Source organism: Mirounga angustirostris, unplaced genomic scaffold, assembly GCF_029215605.1.
Source record: "Mirounga angustirostris isolate CCGP_5_RB_7025 unplaced genomic scaffold, mMirAng1.0.hap1 SCAF_69, whole genome shotgun sequence".
Lineage (NCBI taxonomy): Eukaryota > Metazoa > Chordata > Mammalia > Carnivora > Phocidae > Mirounga > Mirounga angustirostris.
The window spans coordinates 197,601-206,423 of NW_026991777.1; the positions used below are offsets into that span (position 1 = coordinate 197,601).

General features: G+C 42.4%; 1 long non-coding RNA gene across 1 annotated transcript; it reads left to right on the forward strand.

Annotated features, from left to right (window-relative positions):
• Nucleotides 1–776: 776 nt before the first annotated feature.
• LOC135363238 (uncharacterized) lies at nucleotides 777–6,377 on the forward strand. Its single transcript, XR_010408893.1, has 3 exons — nucleotides 777–884; nucleotides 2,125–2,300; nucleotides 5,565–6,377. It is a non-coding gene; the product is annotated as an uncharacterized LOC135363238 (long non-coding RNA).
• Nucleotides 6,378–8,823: the final 2,446 nt, after the last annotated feature.

Sequence of the window (8,823 nt, forward strand, 5' to 3'; positions counted from 1 at the left end):
TAGGCTACTTTGAAAATTATCCTTGTTTTATTTATATTTTGATATGTATTTATTTGAGAGAGGGAAAGAGAGAGAGTGAGCGGGTCAGGGGAAGAAGAAGAGGGAGAGGGAGAGGGAGAAGCCCAAGCCCATTCCCCGCTGAGCACGGAGCCCAAAGTTGGCTCCATGTTGGGCAGGATCTCACCATCATGAGATAGTGATCTGAGCCAGAATCAAGAGTCAGATTCTCAACTGAGGGGCCCCAAAAATTATCCTAGGCTTAATGATGTAACCACTGATACCAAAATGTTGGCTATTAAACTAGGCCACATATTAAAACTTTAGCCTACTGATTAGCAGTATTTTAAAATGTGTACCCAAAGTACACGGAAAATATCACTCTTCCTAAGTTATTTCTTAGAGAATTCTGGTCTCTGTTTTTTATTTTATTATTTTTTTTAAGATTATATTTATTTTCTTGACAGAGGCAGACACAGCGAGAGAGGGAACACAAGCAGGGGGAGTGGGAGAGGGAGAATCAGGCTTCCCGCTGAGCAGGGAGCCCAATGTAGGGCTGATCGCATCACCCTGGGATCATGAGCTGAGCTGAAGGCAGACGCTTGACCGATTGAGCCACCCAGGCGCTCCTGGTCTCTATGTATTTTTATCAGTTCTGAATTTTTCTGGGAAATCTTTCACATTCTTTCTTAGATCCAAGGTCTATATACATAATGTGATTTATAACTATGCCCTATGGAAAAGAGCACCCCATTCTTGTCTTTTTGTGTTACAGATTTCTCTTGTACAATTTCTCATTGAAAATTGCCTTAAAATATTTGGAGAAGACATCACTTCCCTCTTGGGAGAGAACTCAATGAGTCGTGATAACAGCGAGCAGGCTGCAGGTACCAGGAATAATTTTATTGGCTTTAGTGAGAAGCAGACAGCAAGGCTGCCAGGGGTCATGGGAGATGCTTAGACAGAGCTGTTCTGGAGCCCAGAGCATCGCCAGGGCAAGGATTTCCATGGGCTCCTTCGTCCGAAGGCTGGCTCACAGGTCAAGGGAGGTTCCACACTGTTGTGAGACCAAAGAAAGGATAAGATGAGGTCTCTGACTTCAAGAAGTTTCTAGTGTAGATCATAACAGAATTAGGACTCATCATGGTATGCCACAGTGTTTGGGAACTTTTTCTCACAAAATTTAAATGGGTGCTATATATATATCTATGTAGTTATATATATTACATAATTATATACTGATACTATATAAATATATAAACATAATGTATATATTTATGTATATTACATGTGCGCTGGTTGAAGCCAGAGAAAGGGGCCTTTCTTCCCCTCCCTCCTCTTTTGGCTCAGGGGCTCTTGAGGCACCACAGGATTCCAGTGCCCTTTGAAATGGGTTGAAAAGAATTGGCATCTTTGAGAAAAAAGAACTTGACTTGATGTCAAACAACCTCTCCAGAGTGTAAATTCCTGTACCCCCATTTACCAGCTATATTATCTTTGGCCCGTTATAGCAGCTAAGCATCAGTTTATTCATCTCTAAAATGTGGATAAAAATAATGTCTAAATCTTAGAATTGTGGTGTAGAATAAATAAGATGATGGATGTAATTCAAAAAAAGCCATTAATAGCACTAGGAGAAGTGCCCCTGACACTAGAGGTAGTATGATTTGAGCCTAGCTAATCAGACCTAACTGGCAGCAGTCCACCTTAGAAGGTAGACTTTCGATTCAGAACCTGGAGACACGTATCATCAATCCCTCCATATTTTTGACATTTCTTGTTTTCATGACACGTACCACATACTTTGAGGAAAGTTTTAGGAAAATACAAGTCATCAGGAATTAAGATGAGTCTGAGGCACCTGGGTGGCTCAGTCGTTAAACATCTGCCTTCAGCTCAGGTCATGATACTGGGGTCCTGGTACCGAGCCCCGAGTCGGGCTCCCTGCTCCAAGGGAAGCCTGCTTCTCCCTCTCCCCCGCCCCCTACTTGTGTTCCCTCTCTTGCTGTCTCTCTCTCTCTGTCAAAAAATAAATAAAATCTGTAAAAAAAAAAAAAAAAAAGGAAAAAGAAGGTTCAACATATTAAACAACAACTACTACTACGAGTACTCTCACTTCTTCCTTAGACTCCAGCCTGAAGACTGTGAAAACCCGTTCTTTCAGAGATAGGGCGTTTTGTCGGGGTTCCAGCACTTCCCAGCACAACCAGTGCACAGCCCCATCTTCCGCAAAGCCAGGACAGCTCTTTCGAGTTCCCCTCATGGATGTGTGTGATAAAGACAACTTCTCCTTCCCAATTCTGGTAGGTCATCTCATTTTGGTCTTCAATAGCCCTCCTGAGAAGGGGAAACTCTGAGAGGCCAAGCGTCCTCATCCAAATCTATCCCCAAATGAAGATGTCATTAGACAGCTCCTGGCTTTGGTTGAGAAGCTCTGTTACTGTTATTTCAAAGAATAGAATCTGATTTCGGTCCTGCAGAGTCATGAGGCAAATACAACAGGAAAAGTCATTCTTCTCCATTCCACTTGGGTCTTGTTTCCACAAAGACATGCGGAGGCTTGTTCAGATCAGTCAAAATGGACTCTGTGTATGTGAGTCTCTGAGAGTCCACCTCATCTTCACACTCTCCCTTCATTGCCTTCCTGAATTCACATGAGTCTCAAGTCTCCTTCAGCGGAGTCTACTCAGTCTAACAATTGTAAACATCTGACACAAGCATAGACTCATCCTCTGGCAAATAGGAATCTGTTAATCCTAACAGAATATGTCAAATGAAAGCCACAGAGTTTGGTCTGTGTTATCTCAAACTGCTGTAGTGAATTGTCAGTGTGGACATTCACTGAGTATTCGGTGTCTCTGCAAGTACTGTACGGGATGTAGGGAACGTTCCGCTAGCTATGAAGAAATGTATCATCTTAGCTAGCATGTTACCTGCTAGCTACTACCCCAGTTCCTTGCATCACAGAAATTTAGGGGCTAGCTAGGATTATCATCCTCCGCACTGCCTAAACGAATCAGAAAAGCCTCAGTACAGGATGTGTGTGACCCAGCTCACACAATAGATAAGTAGCATAATAGACTTCAGATCCGTTGGATTCCCTGAGTCCAGCCCTTATTAAATTTCTACACAGCAGGGAGAGGACATGAAGATACAGCAAAAGACAATGAAAGACTCATGAGAAGGGAGGGTAATCAGAGAAGGGGAAGAGAGTTTCTGAGCCTGACTTTAAAAGAGGGAAGGAAATAGAACAAGTAGGAATGGAATATACAGTCACTTAAAGAGAAATAAACAAATTGGAAATGAGTATTTCCTAAATAGACTTCCATACTTGCGGAAAAGCATGTATGTAAGGGAAAAATGTGAAAAGAATGGGAAACTAGGAAACAGACGGTGATTCCGCAAAGGCCTTGAGACAGAGAAGTTTGATTTAAAAGTGTAAACTTAGTGGAAAATCTGATTAAAAGAAGTGTTGAAAATGTTTCAGTGTATGACTGTAAAATGGATATATGGGTAGAAAGTATATAGAGAGACACTGAAAAAACAGCAATCTAAATTGACTTTAGTCCTTCCCGCTCTAAAACATTGTACCATTACATTCCCCTTTTCTTTCAAAACGGAGGCAGGCATGGTATATGAGATGCCATATACTTTTCTTTTCTTCCTACACGGTATGCTTTCCTTTATTAATCAAAAACGGCCACTCGCAGAAGGCATATTCAGAAACTCAGCCAATATAAAATCCCGCAGAGTCCTAACGGAGAAACTAAATTCTGGGATCAAAGTGAACCCGTACAGGGAATCTATTCATGTGTTCGCATCCGTCTTAAAGGTAGGGAAGGTTCTAGCATTATCCACATGTGAGTAACTGAAGGGATGATGGGTGTCCTTCATCATGACTGCTCAAGAACCATAACGGGCATAGTAGATTAAGAACCTGACAAGCTAAAAAACGCTTGACAAAATCAAAATGTAAGGAAGCTACTTTAGGAGTTAAAAGCCCCATGTGTTAGAAATACTTTCTGTTTTCACCACACACGGCCCTCCGCACCTTCACTCCTGAAGACTCCATGCAAAATACTAATACTGAAATGACTACAGTCATGATACTAAATTTCAAAATACGCACTGACACAAACACACTGTTTACCGAAGCAGACATCCTCACCACCCTCCTAATGAAGGCAAACTTTCCAAAAGAAATAGAACAGGGAGGGGCGCCTGGGTGGCTCAGATGGTTAAGCGTCTGCCTTCGGCTCAGGTCATGATCCCAGTGTCCTGGGATCGAGCCCCGCATCGGGCTTCCTGCTCAGCGGGGAGCCTGCTTCTCCCTCTCCCTCTGCCTCTCTCCCTCCTCATGCTCTCTCCCTCTCTATCTCTGTGTCTCAAATGAATAAGAAAAAAAAAAAAAAAGAAGAAATAGAACAGGGAAAGAATTTAATCCATGCAGCTTGGCACTTATGAACAGCTCTGACAAACCCTATGTTAATGTAGTACTGACTACAGTCTTAGAATCTCAGTAACATTTGGTCTTCCCTTGTCCCCCATTAATGTTCGAAGATGTGATCCATAGCAAAGTCCATAAATGACTTAGGTAACCACTCCTACACTGGGGCCATAGTGATATCCAGTAGTAATATACATATAGGCATCAGGAGACAGGAGAAGAATGATGATACACTAGGTAGCAAGATGAGTGTTGCCCTCTGTAAGGTGCACACATGGAATCGATTTTCTAGCAAGAGTTGGCAGGTTCTTTCCTGATTCTGTGTTATAAGCACTGACAAGGAGGAGCGTGAGCACTTCTGGGTATAGTGCTTAGACATTTCTAAAGTTTTCTCTTCCTGAAGTTGACGGATCTTGGTGGAGAATCAGACTCTGCAACCTTGGCCTTGATAATATCATGGCAAACTAACTGGACAATTGTCCTAAACTAGAAATGAATCTATCCTCAGGACCACAGTGAGTCTGCCTTTAGACTCTCGACTTTTAGACAGTTAAGAAAAGGAAGAATGAAGCAATTGTGAGAGTAGCTTTCTTCCAGGGAGCACACATACCCCGAATGAGAAGACCTATTTCTTGCCTAATGTGTGTGCAAGAGCCCACCTGTTTGTGTTTTGATTGTTTCAGGCCTTTTCTTGCTAGAATTAAGAGCTGGCGCTGTGTCTAAAACAAGCAACATGAGTATGTGTATTTCTGTCCAGGAAGCTAATAGGATTTAGGATGGTCTATAGCCAGACCCTGTCAGTTTGTGGTACTTTGCAAAAAAAGCACACACACAAAATAAGTTCCAGATGATAGAAGGGAGCTTTATCTTCATTTCCACCACAGACTAAGCTCTGCTTTATGCCTCTAAGTTTTAGTGGGAGAAAATCCAAGCACCTGCTCCTGCGTGTGCAAGTCAATGGAGAGTCAGAGCCGAGCACCGTGTGGGTCACAGTTTGGGTATCTGTGAAGGAAGTGGGGGCTGAACTGAATTTTTTAACTACATATTTTCTCTGGAATATTTCCATTACATATTTTCTATAACATATATACATAGTTTTTTTTTTTTTTATCTCCCTAAGGATTTTCTTAGAAATATACACGGAAGTATATTTTTATCTGATCACTATGACAAATGGCTCGGTGTTATTGATCAAGGCAACGAAGAGGAGAAGATAACTGCAGCCCAGAGGTAATGATGCAATAATTACTCTGGTCACATCTCCAAAATACAGCCAACATACTATTAGGAAAACATTGGCTTACGTTTTGCAGCTTTGCTCACTATAATCATGACCAATGCCAAAGAGTTTCCATTCTTCACACCCATGGGGGCCAGGTTCATAATGGAGACACACTTTAGGGCCATTATCGTTCTTTTCCTTATCTTATTAATGTGGAATCCTTGGCCGTTTTACATCTTTTGGATACATGAAACTGTTAGGGGAAATCCCCTGGTCCAAGACAGATGCAAGAACATCAATTGCCAGGGCTATGAGCTTAAAGGTCTGTCAAACATTTAACTAACCAGAGAAGATTTTATCTGGCGCAGGAACTGAAGTCAGGGCAACAATTTTGTATACATTCATGCCTGGAACTCTGCTACAGCGGGTTGTGTGCTAGATATACAAGGATGTATCCTGTTCCCTGTCTTTTTTTTCAACCTCCTAAGTGGAATCACTTGCCTAATTTAAATGTGTATTTTTCTGACCTTAGGCTTTTACCCCAGCTGCCAAGAGGAAATGTTGTTCTCCTGCGATACCTTTTTGGAGTGCTATACAACATTGAGCAACATTCCTCATCCAATCAGATGACAGCTTATAATTTATCCGTTTGTATAGCCCCAAGCGTTCTTTACCCACCTGATTCCGGCACCTTGGAATTGGAAGACAACTTGATAAAAAAGGTAATGAGAGCTCTCATTTTTGCCCCCATGGGGTAGAATCCCTACTTTGAACCGGACATGTGCAGTAGTAACTCTGACGGATGGAACTTTGTGAAGTGCACATTTTCATTAGGCCCCTGTGGAGTGGCAGAGTTCTTTAGGCTACTCTGGCGGGGTCTGGGAAGGGGTGTCGTTAAACGGGAAACTCGGAGCAGTCGAGTCACTTCTTCCCCCTCCAGGAGACTAAACACTAGACTGACTAAACGAGAGAGAGAAGAGTCATGTGATACGATAGGAAAGAACCTGGGCTTTGGAGCTTCACCAGTCAAGGTTCAACTCTCAGCCTAATCCCTGAGGGACTCGTAACCTTGGGCAAAGCCAAGGTTTCCTCACTACACAATGGCGACAACAGCCAGCTCCTCTGGTCATCACTGGCACATCCTGGGTGGCTTGGGCAATATGAGCCCCCATGGCTCCAACCACATTGGCCTTCCTCTGCGAATTGTGGCTCATCTAGAAAAGTACTCAACTACTATTTCACCTCTGCTACATCTTATGGAAACTAGCAAAAGATTCCAGACCATCCTAGCAAGATGACAGGTCTTCCCCAAGCTCACACAGAGAGAGCCAGCATGAGGCAAACCAATGTGTGAGAAGGTACTGAATTTAGACAGACAGATACGTTTTCTGTCCAGCTGTGTGGGTTTTCCCTCACAACCCCACCAAAATCTCTGCTTCTCAACTTTAAGATTCTTCTTCATTTAAGAAATGGTTTTCTTAAGTTTTCGTTCATACTTTATAAAGTTTCATAAGATGTTATACATCAGTTACAGCTCAATAAAACTGGAAACAAAATTTAAAAACAAAAAACAGGTAAACTTTAATAAGGTAGGCTACTTTGAAAATTATCCTAGTTTTATTTATTTTTTGATATTTATTTTTTTGAGAGAGGGAAAGAGAGCGTGAGCGGGGCAGGGGCAGAAGAAGAGGGAGAGGGAGAAGCCCAAGCCCATTCCCCGCTGAGCACGGAGCCCAAAGTTGGCTCCATGTGGGGCTGTATCTCACCACCATGAGATCGTGATCTGCACCGAAATCAAGAGTCAGACGACCAACAGAGGGGCCCCGAAATTTATCCTAGGCTTAAAGACGTAACCACTGATCCCAAAATGTTAGCTCTTAAACTAGGCCACGCATTATAACTTTAGCCCACCGATGGGCAGTATTTTAAAATGTGTACCCAAAGTACACGGGAAAGTATCACTCTTTCTAAGTTATTTCTGAGAGAACTCTGGTTTCTATTTGTTTCTGTTTTTTTGTGTTTTTTTTTTAACTTTTATTTATTTACTTGACTGAAAGAGACACAGCGAGAGAGGGAACACAAGCAGGGGGAGTGGGAGAGGGAGAAGCAGGCTTCCCGCTGAGCAGGGAGCGCGATGTAGGGCTGATCCCAGCACCCTGGGATTATGACCTGAGCCGAACGCAGACGCTTAACCGACTGAACCACCCAGGCGCCCCTGGTTCCTACATATTTTTATCAACTCTGAATTTTTCTGAGAAGTCCTTCCCATTTTTTCTTAGATCCAAGGTCTGTATACAAAATGTGATTTATAACTATGCCCTATGGAAAAGAGCACCTCATTCTTGTCTTTTTGTGTTACAGATTTGTCTTGTACAATTTCTCATTGAAAATTGCCTCAGGATATTTGGAGAAGACATCACTTCCCTCTTGGGCGAGAACTCAATGAGTCGTGGTAACAGCGAGAAGGCTGCAGGTACCGGGAGTAATTTAATTGGCTTTAGTGAGAAGCAGACAGCAAGGTTGCCAGGGGTCATGGGAGATGCTTAGACAGAGCTGTTCTGGAGCCCAGAGCATCGCCAGGGCAAGGATTTCCATGGGCTCCTTCTTCCGAAGGCTGGCTCACAGGTCAAGGGAGGTTCCACACTGTTGTGAGACCAAAGAAAGGATAAGATGAGGTGTCTGACTTCAAGAAGTTTCTAGTGTAGATCATAAGGGCATTAGGACTCATCATGGTATGCTACAGTGTTTGGGAATTTTTTCTAACAAAATTCTAAGTGGGTGCTATATATCTCTATATATATACAACATCATACATATATATGTAGTTATATAGATATATAATATATAATTAGATACTTATACTATATAAATATAACCATAGTATATATATTTATGTATATTAGATGTGCTCTGGTTGAAGCCAGAGCAAGGGGCCTTTCTTCCCCTCCCTCCTCTTTTGGCTCAGGGGCTCTTGAGGCACCACAGGATTCCAGTGCCCTTTGAAACAGGTTGAAAAGAACTGGCATCATTGAGAAAAAAGGACTTGACTTGATGTCAAAAAACCTCTCCAGAGTGTAAAGTCCTGTGCCCCCATTTACCAGCTATATTACCTTTGATCAGTTTTTCTAGCTCAGCATCAGTTTATTCATCTATAAAT